This window comes from Microtus ochrogaster, chromosome 7 (assembly GCF_000317375.1).
Source record: "Microtus ochrogaster isolate Prairie Vole_2 chromosome 7, MicOch1.0, whole genome shotgun sequence".
Classification (NCBI taxonomy): Eukaryota; Metazoa; Chordata; class Mammalia; order Rodentia; family Cricetidae; genus Microtus; species Microtus ochrogaster.
The window spans coordinates 58911171-58927595 of NC_022014.1; the positions used below are offsets into that span (position 1 = coordinate 58911171).

The 16425-nt window shown below is 40.2% G+C and overlaps 1 pseudogene; it reads right to left on the reverse strand.

Moving 5' to 3' along the window:
• Window positions 1–4395: 4395 nt before the first annotated feature.
• Window positions 4396–4740, reverse strand: LOC101980885 (annotated as a pseudogene).
• Window positions 4741–16425: the final 11685 nt, after the last annotated feature.

A 16425-nucleotide genomic window follows, 5' to 3' on the forward strand; every position in this document is an offset into this window, starting at 1 on the left:
AATGGAGGCCAACCGAGACAACCAGGTGAAACAGTGACATTGAAGCCTGAATTGCCTTTGGAGACCACAAGATGCCCAAGATGCCAGAACGGGACACCTGCCAGGGAACGCTGATAAAAGGGAGAGGAACCAGCCCAAGGGAAAGAAGTGTGCTTCAGTCAACAAAGTTGGAGGGAATTGGAGATGTGAAGACAGCTTTGACATCAGACATGAGGATGCAGAGCTTGAAGTTTGCCCAGCTGGTTTTTCGTCTCACTTTGGCCAAGCACTTCCTCACTATGCAGCCTCTCCTCTATTTGGAATGGTAATGGATATCCTGTGACACTGGATGTTGGAATATGTGATCTGTTCTTTGATTATAAAAAAAAAGGGTTTTAAAGTTAAGAGATTGCATGAATCTCAGGAGTGACTTAGAACTTCAGACTTTTAAATAGACACTGATATTGATTCTATAAGCTGGAGCACTGTACAAGTTTGAGCCTGTTATAGATCAGGGGGACTTTTGAAGTCGTACTGAATCCATTTCCGCATTATATTATCCTTATACTTGATGGAGGAAGGTCATTGGTTAATTAAATAAAGAAGCTGCTTGCCCTGATAGGTTAAAACATAGGTGGGAGGAGTAAACAGAACAGAATGCTGGGCGGAAGAGGAAGTGAGGTCAGACTCGACAGCTCTCCTCTCAGGGGCAGAGGCCTCAGAGAGACACGATGCTCCACTCTTGCGGGCAGAGGCGAGAGCTCTGCTCTCTGAGGCACACGCGATGAAGCTCCAACCAAGGATGGACGTAGGCTAGAATCTCCCTGGTAAGCCACCTTGTGGGCTACAGCAGATTATTAGAGATGGGCTAGTCCAGGTGCGAGAGTTAGCCTAGAAGAGGCTAGATAGAAATGGCCAAGCAGTGATTAAATGAATACAGTGTCCGTGTAATTATTTCGGGGCATAAGCTAGCCTTGCCAGCAGCGGGGTGGCGGGAAGCAGCCCTCCTCTCCTATTACAACATATACTGGCATATCACTCTTTATCACTGAAAGAAATCAGGAAAGTAACACAAGCAGGGCAGGAACCTGGAGGCAGGGGCTGCGGGCAGAGACTATAGAAGGGCTCTGCTTACTAGTTTTTTCCCTACGACTTTCTCAGTCTGTTTTCTTATAGAATCTAGGATGGTTCCCAGGAATAATATCACCCACTATGGGCTGACACTCTCTTATCACCCATTAATAAATGCCCCGCACCCTTGTCTACAGCCTGATCTCTGGAAGCATTTTCTCAACTGAGGAATGATTCCTTGCAAAGACTTCAGCTTATATCAAGTTAACATAGTTATTCAGTACAATCTTATAATAAATGTTTTAAGGAAACTCCCTGGTTTGTGCTAAGAGTCAAAATCAACTACCAATATTGTCTGTTTCTGCAAAAGTCTTGTCCATGGTAAGGGAACACTCTTCCATTGCTGGTGGGATTGCAAACTGGTATAGCTGCTTTGGATGTCAGTATGGCGATTTCTCAGAAAATCAGGAAACAACCTACCTCAAGACACAGCAATACCACTTTTGGGTATATGTTCAAAGGATGCTCAATCATACCACAAGGACATGTGCTCAACTATGTTCATAGCAGCATTGTTTGTCATGGCCAGAACTTGGAAACAACATAAATGCTCCTCAACTGAGGAATGGATAAGGAAAATGAGGTACATTTACACAATGGAGTACTACACAGCAGAATAAATTAATGACATCTTGAAATTTGTAGGCAAATGGATGGATCTAGAAAACATCATATTGAGCAATGTAACCCAGAATCAGAAAGACAAATATCACATGTCCTCATTCATAAGTGTCATTTAGGCACAAAGCAAAGAAAAACCAGCCTACAATTCACAATCCCAGAAAATCTAGACAACATTGAGAATCCCAAGAGAGACATACACGGACGTAATCCATATTGGAAGTATAAAAAGACAAGATATTTTAAGTGAATTGTGAGCATGGGGATCATGGGGGATGGTAAAGGGGAGGGTAGATAAAGGGAGGAGGGGAGCAGAGTAAAATATATAGCTCAATAAAAATCAATAAAAAAATTCAAAAAAGAAGTCTTGCACTTGGAATTTTGAGTTCTTCACATATGCTCCAATTCCTTCCATATCTTCTTTCTTGGAATATAATACCCTGGTGGGTACCCAGGGATGGTTTTGATAAAAGACCTCCCTGATTCCTACTATGCTTCTGTGAAGACTCCTGATGCAAGGCCTTTGAGGAAGTGCAAGTTTTTCATGAAAGTAGAAATACATCATGAGAATCTAGGTCTGTAAAAGGTAATTATATTTTTTAAAAATATTGTTCCATGTCTACATTCCATAAGATGTTAGTAAACATGAAACAGATTAAAAGAGGGACTACTGGGGAAAGTAGGTTAGCAGGTCATTTGTTTTCCGTTGTTTGTTATTGCTTTTGATTTTATTGTTTTCCTCCAGGATTCTCTGGTTTGAGAAGTCAATATACCTTGTACATCTTCAGTTAATACTTAATGCTTTCTAGTTTCTCTTACTTTATTATAACATGTGAACATTTTATAATTCTAACATTTATCATCACACAGAGCAAAACCAAAGTTGTAACAAGAATGGCATAAATTTGGAAAGCAATATTTTCTAGATATACAAGTAAAAAATGCTTGTTTTATTAAATACACTTGGAGTAGACATGATATGTAGGCTATCCATGGTGTCTCTGGAGCATCATGTCCTCAGTATCCAAATTACTATCTATAGAAAAAGAGGTGTAAAATCACAACCATGTCATGAGGTCTTCAATTTAACCTCATTGAAACATTCAACCAATAATTACTGAGCTTCTGTTCTGAGCCAACACCACTGCAGGTGAATAACTAAAACAGCATCCCTCTTATTATTATAAATGAAGACTCACATTCCTCGAACATGAATTCATGCCTTCATACTCATTTAACAAATAATGACTCACTTGTTACAGACACAGCTTAAAGAATGTTTGCATAGGCTGGTCACCTTACAAAGAATGAGGCTGGTAAGTGATTTCTACAAAATATTGAGAGATGAATGATACCTTTCAATAAAGATAATTTCTTCACTGATGGTAAAGGTGCTCAAGTTTCCATGCCCGATGGGTTTGTGTGAACATCTGTAAAAGGCTTGGTCCTTAGGTGGAGAAGGGTGAAAGCCTTAAAAAGTGAGATACACTCAGACCTCACCAGAGATGTTTCTTCACACAGTGAATGATAGCCAATACAGAAATTCCAACTGGTCAAAATGCAGAGAATAAGTATCTCTTAGGTGTTCAACTACAATGATATATCTGTATCACACTCCATCCCAAGAATTGGGGACCATATCAGAGCAGTGATTGAAAAGACTATTAAGAGGGAGATGTAAGAAAGGACTACCTATACTACTACAGTGTCTTCTGGACATGAGGGAACCTCTGAACTCATGAATTCACAGTAGCTAAGGTTCCCTGGACAAGCCTTAAATAAGATCAAGCTGGTCAGGATTCTATGATGGAGGAGGGAGACACTTAGATGCTTTCCACCCTAACTGAGCAGTTATGGACAGTTGCTGGCTTCTGGGGAAGGAAGAGTCATTTTTTACTAAGGGTATGGCTGTGCATAGTTCAATCATGCTCCACGAAGAGCCTCACATCTGGAGTTATATAAGTAGTGTAAACTGGGAAGGGTGTGTTATGTTATAAAAAGGGTTGGAAAAGAGGTAGGCTTGGATCTGGAAGGAGTGAGAGTCGAAGATTGGATGACTATGATCAAGAGACATTGTATTAAATTCTCAAAGAATAAAAAATATTAAGAAGCAAACAAAAGAATAAGTGGAGTATAGCAGAGACTCTATGCTATTGCAGCCAGCACAGAGGGCATCATAGGATGCTATGTTCTTTATCAGCCCTTGCCTTCCTGAAATGAGGTAAGCAGCTTTACCCTGTCAGGCACATCTGTCATGATGTGTGCCTCCTCACAGGTCCAACATCTTAGGCAAACTGAGTGTGAAAAGGAAGCTCAAAGTATATGCTACAGCAAACATTTTTTTCTGCCTACATTAGCAATTTTTATTTTTATTATTGTAGCAACAGTCTATATTAGGCAGATTTTACAGTGATAGAAAGACAAGGCTTAGATGCACAGATGTTGAATGTCTCAGGGCAGGAGGATCAGAGCAACAAGTTACAAGCAACTCCTACACAAAAATCAAAGCTTCTTAAACTGGTGATAATCTCCTACTTAAAAAAAAACTCTAATGCGTATACATAAATATATAACATATATTAATATATAGCACATATAGTTTTATACCATACAATAAATATATGAATATATTGTATATATTGAGTATATATTTCCCCAAAGATGCTATTCTCTCATCTCCTCATCTCCCTTCTTTTCTTTAGTGCCGCTAATATAAAGGACATTATTACACTTTATTAGAACTTCACCTGAATGCCCAGAAAAAGCACCATCAATGTATTCTTCTGTATTTGCAACATATATGTTCATGTAGCCATCTACAGAGACTAGGAAGCCCTTATATTCCATTCACCATTTAAATTTCACCATCGCTAGCTTTCCTGTCAATCTGTTGAGAAAAGGTTTGAGATTAAGAGGTAAAATTATTGTGAACACCCACACACTGCACCCTATTAGCTGCCAATCTGCTACTGCTGGCCGCTCTACTAATCCCCCCCCCTTTTTTTTCATTTTTCAAGAGAGGGTTTCTCTGTAGCTTTGGTGCCTGTCCTGGAACTAGCTCTTGTAGACCAGGTGGCCTCTAAATCCCAGAGATCTGCCTGCCTCTGCCTCCTGAGTGCTGGGATTAAAGGCGTGTGATGCCACTGCCCGGCATAGTCCCCTTTTTTCTAAAATATTTTCACACAATATTTTTGATCATATTTTCCCTCCCACCGCTCCTCCTAGATCCTTCCTACCTCCCTACTCACCCAACTTTATGTTCTGTCTGTCTGTCTTCACTCTTTCAAAAAACAAAAGAAAACAAAACAAAAACAAAAAACTTCAGACCAAAAAACTAAGAAACAATAGCAAAATACAAACAAAAAATTCCCAAAATGAAAATCAAAGAGGGTAAAATATTAAGTAGGACAAAAAAATAAAGTCAAATGAAACAAATGTTCACAAAAATACCATTGAAGTCATTTGTGTTGTGACATTCGTGTTGTATTATATCCAATGACACTCCATTGTGGAACATGGATTTTTCCTTTGCCAACAAGTATCAACTAAATGCAACTTTTTAGCGAGTAGTGGGACCCTATGTGCTCTTCCCTCTCTCAGTGCTGGGACCTTTGCCAACTTGAACCTGTGTAGGATTTGCATTCTCCTATGCCATATAGTAGTGTCTCCTTTGGTCCCCATCAGAGAAGCCTCTTCTTGCCCTAGGTGGGAATTAACAAAGAAATCCAGAACTGGGTAATGTGCAGAGAATGAGAGATTTTTAAACGTATAGTCCTAAATCACATATTACCATCAAACTCATTTTCTCAAGACTCGGGAATCTATAAAGAATAGAGGATGAAAAGATGGTATGAGCTAGAGGTGGTGGATGGCTCTGAGGAAACTCTGTTCTCTTGACACAGCATGGCCAATGTCCATATGAACTCTCAGAGATGGTGGTCTTTGCTCACAATGCAATCCATTGCACATGCAGGCGCTGCCTGCCGTTCATTGTGTTGCCCTGAGGAACTGTGATTCTGAGAACTACTACAACATCATGATCTTATCTATTTGGTATTTCACTTCTGAGTGCTGCGATTAAAGGCGTGCGCCACCACCACCCGGCTCAATTGTCTTCATTGTTTAGTGATTCCCATTGGGCACCTTTAACCAATAACTCAATTCTATCGAGAAGAAAAAAGAAAAGAAAAGAAAAGAAAAGGAAAGGATAGGAAAGCAAAGGAAAAGGAAAAAGAAAATCAAGTGTGCATCTAACACAGACTCTTGGCTCTTCACACCTGCATACTTTGTAAGTAAGACACACAAAATAATGTGGCATACTTTAGACAGCGTGCTAAGCAAAGATCTGACAAACAGATGAGCCCCACTAAGCACAATATGAGAAAGACAATGTGCATTTCTGCTTCTGCTATGTCACTAGAATGACAGTTTCCCGAGGGCAGGGGATGTGCATTTGACTGTATTCACGGCTGTACCCCCCCCCCCCCGTGCTTAAAGTCATGCCTGGTCCCAAGGAAGAACTGGATGTTCTCAGGGAGTAAATGTGTGCCCAGTATGGACAGCCTAGACCTTCTTCTGCAGTGTTTCGAAGCAAGAACACCACCACAGAAACTGAGTAAATCTTAGGGGAAAGAGAATAAATATCCCTTATAGATGAAGTTAATGGGTTTGAGAAGAAAAACTGCCTTACTGCCTGTGGGTGAGAGAAAGAGAAGCATTCTTAATACCTGGGTTATGAGTCTGCATTAAAAAATAATTTCCTCTGGATGCTTGGTTTCATTTGGACCCGTCATACCAAATATAGTAAATGAATTATGCTAAAAAATAAGTTCCAAACCAAATAAATGTACATACACCTGCAGGCATTCCAATTGGATTTTTTTTAAACTCAAAAAAGTAATTACGCCATTATCTATTAGGGAACCTAGTGAGCTGTGAAGAGATAGTGGCGCTCATGTCTACTATTACTAAGCCATTTTTTTTCTTGCTAAGAACTAATATGTCAGAAAAGTAGCCAAGAATAAAAAACATTAGAAATATTGAGATTAATAGCTATTATGGTCTCACAGCAGAAATGGAGAAACAGATATATTGATGAAAAGTTAAACCTGAGCCAACTGTCATTTTGTGCTCAGATCCCAAAAATTACTCTAACTTTTAGAAATGTATTTATGAATTATATTTTATATGGGCATGAAATCCACCCACCTCATACAACTCCCCCCACCCCACACCCTTCACTTCCATCACCTGAGCTCAAAGATACTGAAGGAATGATTGATTTTTAAGGTTCCTGGTCCAAGCCATATAACCATTCACATAAAAATGCACCAAAGGTACAACTTCATTTAGTTCATCCAGCTTATTCTTTCCTTTTCCCTTCAACTTTTCCTTTGTGGGTTGTTAGGAGGAAGGTGGGAATTCCCTTCACATGATTAGTCATCTAACCTACAACCTAACACTTAAAAATTAGTGGCCATTACCTAGGGAAAAACTTGCATAGGGCTCCATCATCACCTCGAGCAGTTCATCCATTGAGGATGACACCAGATGCCAACATTCAGCTTACATCTGCATGGGTCCGCCCACATGTGCCCCACACACCGGCAGTCACATATATAAATATATATGCATACACACAAATAAACAAGCCAATTTAAAAAAAAAATTAAAAAGAAAGGAAAATTTCTCAGAGTGAGCAGAACTGAAATTGGGGAAACTAGTTCAGTAAGACCTGGCCACAATGTAATCCACAGGAGAAGACCTCAGGAAAGGAACTCAAGAGTCTAGCCAGGCTACTGTCCCCCAGATAAATGTGGTGAAGCAATTGCTTTGAACAGTCTGAGTCTTAGTGAAGATTTTGGTAACTAAAATAATGTCTGTACCCTAAGAATAAAGATTTACTTTGAATTCCATTGAAGTAAAACTGGCAAAAAGTATTATCAGTGTGTCGAGATATACTATAGTTTATTCCTGGAGGATCTATTATAATTAAGGTATTAATGTCCTAATTTTGGGATATGTTATTGAAGTTATGGCAGATTCAGCTCAGTAAGAAGTCCTTGGGATGCTAGGGGTGGCCTTTCAGCAGGCTGCTCTCTCAAAATGATTGGAATAAAAGTCTGATGTTGGTCCCAACTAATCTTCTCTCTGTATTCCTTTCCCAAAGACCTACCATTGCTTCCCAACATGCTAAGATTCAGCTTAGAAACATTACCAGCATCATCTCTGAGATATACCAACATTTTGAGCAGAATAAACTTATTTCTTCCTAAGTAAGAAGCCAAAGATGTTTCATAATAGCAACACAAAACTGATTAAAATATAGACTCTCCCAGAAGTATTACAAATAATAACCTTTAATAGCTAATCCAGCTCACCTTTAACCAGGCAACAACTTTGAAGTAACAGTATTAATTGCCCAAATTTCCTCTGAGTGAGGTATTTCTACTGTTTAGGGGCTCACTGAGCAGACAGATACAAGTATTATCAGTCTCATGCAAAGATCTGTCCCATGAAGTGTATAATTGGAGCTGGTAGGAGTTAATGTTCTCTGTCTCACAGGTATGGCTATACTACATGTTACTGTAGACTGTTTGCAGGTGTTAAAACTTAGTAACTCTCTTTGTATCCTTTGTTCTGCTATAGCAGAAAATAACAGTAATTAATTTGTAAAAAACAAGAACCTTATTCCTCACAATTAAGAATTGGAAGGCCCAAGGTCAAGTTGTCAGCAGGTTTGCTTGTAGGCAGGTTCGCTTACACGCAGGTTTGCCTGTGGGGCAAGGCTATAGTCTGTGGAGGAGAGGAACACTGCATCCCTCATGTGGGGGAGGAAGAAAGAACAAGAGACCTGGATGCCTTATGCAGCCTTTTAAAAACTTCCTACTCTGTAAACAAGGTAGGAGCCACCATGGCTAAACTGCCTCTTAAGAGCTTTATTTCTCAATCATATCCTATGGGCAGCATCTGAATTTTGAAGAGCTGTGTACAAGTCATGGCAGCAACCAATGGCCACCCATGATTGGCAAAGAAGGAAGAACTGGCAGAGTCTTCCTAGAGCCGTGCAACACATGAAGAACACAGTCATGCGAACAAAGTACAAACTCCCAAATCCGGTTTTCTCTGCTTGGGGAACTTAAACTCATCATGCCACCTCTAAAAGCATTAGCATTTACAGGTGGTTGTAAGGTTTACCTGAGATAGTATTCACAGCAGCTTCATAAACTGTGTGGTTGTGATTGCAGGGCTGGCTCCATCAAGTCCTATTGCCTCTTTAAACTACCATGCAAAGGGGATCATCTATCAAACCCAGCAATTATTGCTAATCTGCCTGGTGCCAAAGCTGTGCTAAATTTGAGCAATATTGCACCGAGGACGTTATAGTCACACACTTAAGAGCTCACAGCCTTGTGAGAAAGGCAGATAAGTAAGCCCCCAAATTAAAACACAGGAGGATCCACGCTTTACGTGAGGCATGACTAGCATATTACAGAAACATAGAGTCTGCCACTCCAGCAGAAGTGGAACAATAAAGACCGTAAGAGGAGGAGCTCCAGTGAGAAGGTTAGAGACCTAGTGCTTTGGCACTGATTGCACATCAAGTTGACTTTCATTAAAACATACTAGGAGGGGTGGAAGGGCCAAGCAGTGAGGAGGGCAAGCTTCCATGCTGCAAAATAAATTGGGATCTCAAAAGTTTCAGTATGAAGGGTGTCTTAGTTAGGATTATTACTGTTGTGATGGAACACCATGACCAAAACCACTTGTGGAGGAAAGGGTTTATTCAGCTTACACTTCCACACCATGATTCATCACTGAAAGAAGTCAGGACAGGAACTCAACCAGGGCAGGAAACTGGAGCAAAGAGCTGACGCACAAGCCTTGGAGCAGTGCTGCCTACTGACTTGCTTCCATGACTTGGCCCAGCCTGCATTCTTACAAAACTCAGGACTACCAGCTCAGAGACAGCACTGCCCACCATAGGCTGGACCCTTCCACAACAATCAGGAGCTAAGAAAATGCCTTACAGCTGGATCATCTGGAGGCACTTCCTGAATTGAGGTTCCTTCTTTTCAGATGACTCTCGCTTATGTCAAGTTGATATCAAACTAGGCAGAAAAAAAAAAAGTGAGAGGAACTGAAGCAGAGAGAGAAGGCCCTGGAAGAGGTGGTATATTTTACCATCTCCATGCTCTGCAAGCTCTCAGCAGTGATATTGAACTCAGAGGTTGACTTGAAGTTTGTACAAAATTGAGGAATGTAGGGAAGGGTCCCATGAGCTGTTCATTATTCCTCATTGAGTGCCCCAACCTTTTATATGACTGCATGGAGTGAATAGCAGTCTCCCTAGAGTCCACACTACCTCTCTCTATTTACTTAGCTGGACTGCAACTAGCATTCCAGGTAACATCATTTTACTTTCAATATCTGAACCTATTGCTAGGGGCCAATAATAATTCATGGGGGGTCAGAAATATTAGATACTTCAAAGAAGTCATGATGTAGATGGGACAGTTACAAAATATATATTATTTTGTATTTGGATAACTAGAATTGCAAAGATACCTGGTAAATTATTAATGGGGCTTAATCCAGTCAACATGATTAGTGACATTTTCCTTACTATACTGCGTTTAATTTGTACTTGTAAATTTGCTTCTTTGTGGCTGTGATAGGACACTGACCAAATCCAAGTTCTGGAAGGACAGAGCTTGTTTGAGACAAGTCAAGGTAGAAAGAAACACAAGGCAGGAGCCTGGAGGCAGGAACTCAATCAGAGACCATGTCAGATTACAGCTGACTGACTTGTGTCAATGGGTCACTCACGTAGCTTCTTATAGAATCCAGAGCAGTGGGCTCAGGAATGACAATGCTTAAACTTGCCTGGGTCCTCCTCCATCAACTAGCCACTTAGAGAATGCCCCACAGCCATGTCTATGGGTGAGTCTGAAGGAGGCCTTTCTCAGCCAAGGCTCTGATTGTTTATATATGTCAAATTGACACCAAGATTAGCCTTGGAAATCTTGGAATTCTACATACAGAGTATATGTTGCCTACTAATTGAGTAAGGTCAGAGCATGTTGCTTTTTTGATTTTTCTTTAAGGTGCAAGTGTGATCTTAATCTACCCATGCCAATTAAAACCTCTCAAGAGGTTGAGCCTCTGCTTAGTGAATAGTTCTAGTCCTCAGTTCCTAATAATTCTTTACTATGATGTAAGATACCCAATACAATTTGTACTACTGTTTTCTTAACATGTTAGCCTCATTCCAAGCTATCAAATATGGGAAGCAATGTGTTTGATATGCTAGCTCCTTACAATGAAAACCACCCTTACAAATACACTTAAAATCAGTTTACCCACTCTTGTGGGGAGCTGAACTTTGAGGGTGGAAAGATCTACAGATCTTCTAATCCTAGGTGTGATAGTGAGCTCAGGGTCCTTTCTATTCCCCAAAGGGTAAGCCAAGGAAAAAGACAGTCACACACTGCTGCCTTGAATGGACTCTAATATCTTGTTTGTGGGAATGTCTGAGTATTACTTGTGGACATTGTGATTTTGCAGACTGATTCTAGTACTTTATAGTGAAGTGGTAGTATGTTTTGGTCAAAGACCAAGAAGAAAGGGGGGTGGCACTGTGTCTGTCTTTTCTTTCTTATCCTCATTTTCTTTCTATTCTTCCCCCTGAATCCACTGTCTTCCTGATCTGTCTCTAAATAATGATAAAAGATAAAAACTAGTCTGTTAGGAAAGGAGCTCGTGGGCTGGTTTTAACCTCCACTTCATCACCCCCACTCCCAAGGACATTACCAGGTACTTCTGTGAAGTCACTGTAAACACATGGTACTTTGTTCCTAGTATAGCCTTGTGAGCATGAAATGAATTTGATAGTTGATTTTCTCCCATTTAACGATGACTTAGTGAGTGTTTGGGTAGAGACTAGATAATATTGTGATGGTTCAGGTTACCATGTTTTAATATCCCAGGTAACTTTCAGTCACCTTCCCTTCATATGAAATATTCTTCGAGATATTGGGGTTTCCTTACTGTCATTGCTGCCACCTCTTCCCAAGGCCTCCACAAGGCCTCGTGGAGAGTGGCTGAGACTCACGGTAACAAGGCCATTACAATACCTTTGAATGTTAAAGATTTCACATTCATTCCTGCTAATGACTGGGGAAGAGAGGCTTTCATTTTAGTCCCCTTTCCTCTTCTGAAAGAGTGTGTGGATGTCACCTTTCAGGGGAGCTCAGGGCTCAGCACTTCATCCCACATCAAAACCCATCCCTGGGATTCCCACCTTCAAACAAGTGAAACAATGCTTCCTCACAGGGGGGCTGCTGTCAAAGGCGAGTGGACTTACCCACATATGCCAACTATTCAGATAAGGTTGCCTACTCAGAGGAAATTAGTGGCTCATAGAGAATTCTTTCCAGTGGGGGACCACTTAACCCTCCATCCCACCTTCCTCCTGCCTCCTTAGAGAGTCTAGGGAACTCACCCCATGTGCTCACATGAGCAGAAAGTGCATATCCAGAGGACATGCCTCAGCATGGGGTAACCGAGGTATTCTGATTGCTTTCATTTTGACCTCCCCAGATTAAGGGGAGCTTCCTCACAAATGAGCCCCACTTTCTGTACAAATAAATTTGAGCATCACAGGCTTACCCCTCTGTAAGCCCTCCACACTTTAACATTTCACTGAAAGAAAAAAAAAAGGACAGTGATAGATGTTTTGTCTTTAAAAAAAAAAAAAGGAAAAGAAAAGAGGGGGAGAGGGAAAAAAAGTATTTCCATTAGCGATTTTGGGAAGAAATTGCTCCACATTGTTGCTCTGACAAGGAATTTTCCCAGCATGTGCGTATCTTAAAAGTACTGCAAAACAATGTCTTAAAATGAACTGATTAGTATGCATGCTCTGTGGTCACATTTAAGTTCTATTTATAAAATCTATTCTGTTCCAGGCTCAGACAAACAAAACTGAGATGCAGCTGTGTAACACATTGATAATTTTCATTAGTTCTAAAAGCCTCAATAGAATTTGCAATTTTATTCATTACATCTAAATAATCCTGGAAAACCCATTGTGAAGATGACCTTTCACTTTTTCCCCCTTGCCCTCTGTGTGACTTGGGTGTGTGTGTGTGTGTGTGTGTGTGTGTGTGTGTGTGTAAAGGTTGAGTAGGGGGAAGAGATTTCTGTAAGAATAAGGAGCAAAAAGAAAAATGGAAAATGAGGCATAAAAGAATCAAGATCCCCCATGTAGATTCTACCACCAGTCAAACCTGGGGAGTCCTGCCATCATTCCTGAAATGTGTACAAGCTCAGCTTTCTGAAATCACTGTGTGATGCTTTGGAAAATGTGGTTTGTGGTCTAATTTGCTAGGAAGCAGTTTAGGCTTGGATATAAAAGGATGAGGGTTCTTCCAGATAGAGAGCTGAAAGGCAGGCCCAGGAGAAATAAATGTTGCTGATTCACTCAACTTGAACTTGTTCTTGAAAAGCAAAACAGATTCAACTTTAGAGGGAACTTTTTGGGTGAGTGTTTTCTGCACGGGGACCCTAAAAACAATTAAAATGAATACAGTCACATCTCAGGATTTTGGCAGTCGGCCAGGAAAAACACAGAGCCATCTTTAGACAATTAAGATAACAAAAATAAAATAAGAGTCATAATATGAAGTGTGAGAAATAAAGACAAACACTTGCAACTTAGCAGCTATTGAGATGGTCCCTTAATAGTGACCAGGCAATTATAAAGATAAAACCTAAGGTGTAAAAGGTAGGGGGTACCTGTCTTATATAAATAAACATGTGTGGACACAAACACTCATACTAGAGCCCTTATCTGATAATTGCTAATTTGGGACTGAAGCAATGACAGTTATGAATTACCCATCGTGTACATACTAGCTTGAAGATTCTATTTCCCTAGATCTGGATGGCCGGGATCTTAGGAAGCAACTCTTCTTGGTGTCTCTGAATGGTAGAAATAGATGGTGGTAAGGATGAATTCTGGGACTACTCAGATGAGCAATGTTGGCAAGGCCCCCACAACACTCAGAGCTTGACATATGACAATGTTAATAATTAGTTCCTAAGACTAGGCAGCATCAAGAAATTTATATTAATGAAACAGTGGAAGGCTTTCATGGTCTTTTAATTTTAACATGACATCTTTGTAAAATTTGTGTTCTTGGGAATAAACTTTGGGAAATTCTGTTTCATCAAAATAAATGTTTTTATCAACCCCTGGTAAGAACAGAAATTAAAATTCAGGAAAGGCACAGATGTCAGTAGAATTGTTCACATTGAATTGAGTTGAGGAGAGTAAAGTCTTATATAAGCCAGAGGAGATCCTCTGATAGACTGGGGCTAGCAGGGAACTCAGAGAGATATAATATCCAAGCAAGAAAAAGAGAAAGAGAAGGAACCCCATACTCAGGTACATTTGGAATTTGCCCAAGCTAAAGCCTTAGGTAGTATCACTTAAGACAGAGATTTGTCACCACTCTGGAAATGTTCTACAGCATTGCTGGTTGAGAAAACCCGATCTCTATTCCATGTTTAGTAAAGACTGTGACGAAGCATGTGAAATCTCATCTCCCTTCAAAGCCACTTGAGCCATTAATCTTTATTCTCTTTTATTGAAAATATTCTTTTCTCACATAATACATCCTGATTACGGTTTCCTCACCCTTTTCTCCTCCCATTTTCTCCCCATTCTCCCCTCCCATCTATATTGACTCCCTCTCTCTCATCAGAAATGACAAGGCTTCTAAGAAATAATAATAAAGTTTAAAAAAATGAAATAAAATCTCAAACAATAACTACCACATTGGACTTGGACAAAATGAACTGAAGGAAGAGGGCCCCTCGAAAATGGCACAAGAATTAGAGATCCACTCATTTGAACACTCAGGAATTACATAGAAACACTGAATTGGAAGTCATAATAGATATGCAAGGGACCTGAGCCAGACCTATGTAAGCATGTGCATGTCACTTTGTTCTTTCTGAGTTCTTATGAGCTTTGATCACACTGTTTTAGAGGGTCATACTTTCTTGGCATTCTCCATTCCCTCTGGCTCTTATGCTCTTTCAGTATCTTCTTCCATGGGGTTGTCTGAGCTCTGAGGAGAGAGATTTGATGGAGACCTACCATTTAGAGTTGACTGTTGCAAAGTCACTCTATGCAAAATGTGGGTCTCTGTATTTGTTCTCATCTGCTACAGGAGGAAGAGTCTCCAATGATTAGCCATTGACTCTTAATAGACTGGCCGGTGAACACAAATTGAAGAATTTGAAGCAATAATATGATGCCACAGATGACATATTTTGGGAAATGTCATTATGTCTGAGTGTAAAAAGCATATTTAACAAAACCCTTAGACCTTTATGTGAAAAGAACAATAGGAATACAAGTTATCTCATTGACATCCAAGCTCATCAACCACAAAGCAGAGACTTTCAACCATTTTGCCCCCGTGAAGATTCACAGATGAAGAACCCTTGTACAGTGAGAACTCTATTCAGAAGATAGCTAAGAAAATTCTCACATCTATAGCTATCCTGAAATAACCCTTTGGAGTTTATGTCACATTATCACCATAGTAAGGTTATATTTGGGGATGTTATCAGCAACAGTTGCAGCTATATAAGATTAGAGGGCCTGTCTTAGGGTTTCTATTGTTGCGACAAAATATCATGACCAATGGCCAAAAAACAAGTTGGGAAGAAAAGGATTTAGTAGGCTGACACTTCATCATTGCCCATAATCACTAAAGGAAGTTCAAACAGGAACTCAAAACAAGGCAGAATGCCAGAGGCAAGATATGGTGCAGGGGCCATGGAGAGGAGCTGCTAGTAGCTTGCTCCCCTGGTTTGTTCAGCCTGGTTTCTTATAGAACCAAGGATTACTAGTCCCAAGATGGCACCACCCACAATGGGCGGGGTCCTTGCCCACTGGTCACTAAATGAGAAAATGCCTTACACTGCTAGATCTCATGGAGGCATTTCCTCAGCTGTGGCTTCTTCCTCTCTGATGTCTCTAGCTTGTGCCAAGTTGACAGAAAACCAGCCAGTACAACGGATCCCTTGTCAACTTGACACACAAATCACTATTATGATACAACCCTTCCTTTCTTATTTATCCCCAAGATCTCACATTGAAATCATAAATAACTTAAGAGTCTCACAGGCTTTACAGATTTTAAACACATAAATTTAAACACATAAATTTCAGTCTATTTAAAATATCCAATAGCTCTAAAAATCTAAAATATCTTTTAAAAGATTAAAGTCTTTCATATTTGGGCTCCTGTGGAAAAAAAAATCAAAATTAACTTAAATACTTTTAACCCCAGTAGCACAGACACTGAGAGAAACAATAACTGGGACCTCCTGAAACTGAAATGCTTCTGTAAAGTAAAGGACATGGTCAACAATACAAAATGACAGTTTACAGAATGAAAAAAGAGCTTCACTAGCCCCACATCAGACATCCATCTGATCTCCAAAATATAAAAAGAACTTGAAAGCCGGGCGTCGGTGGCGCACACCTTTAATCCCAGCACTTGGGAGGCAGAGGCAGGCCGATCTCTGTGAGTTCGAGACCAGTCTGGTCTACAGAGCTAGTTCCAGGACAGGCTCCAAAACCACAGAGAAACCCTGTCTCGAAAAACCAAAAAA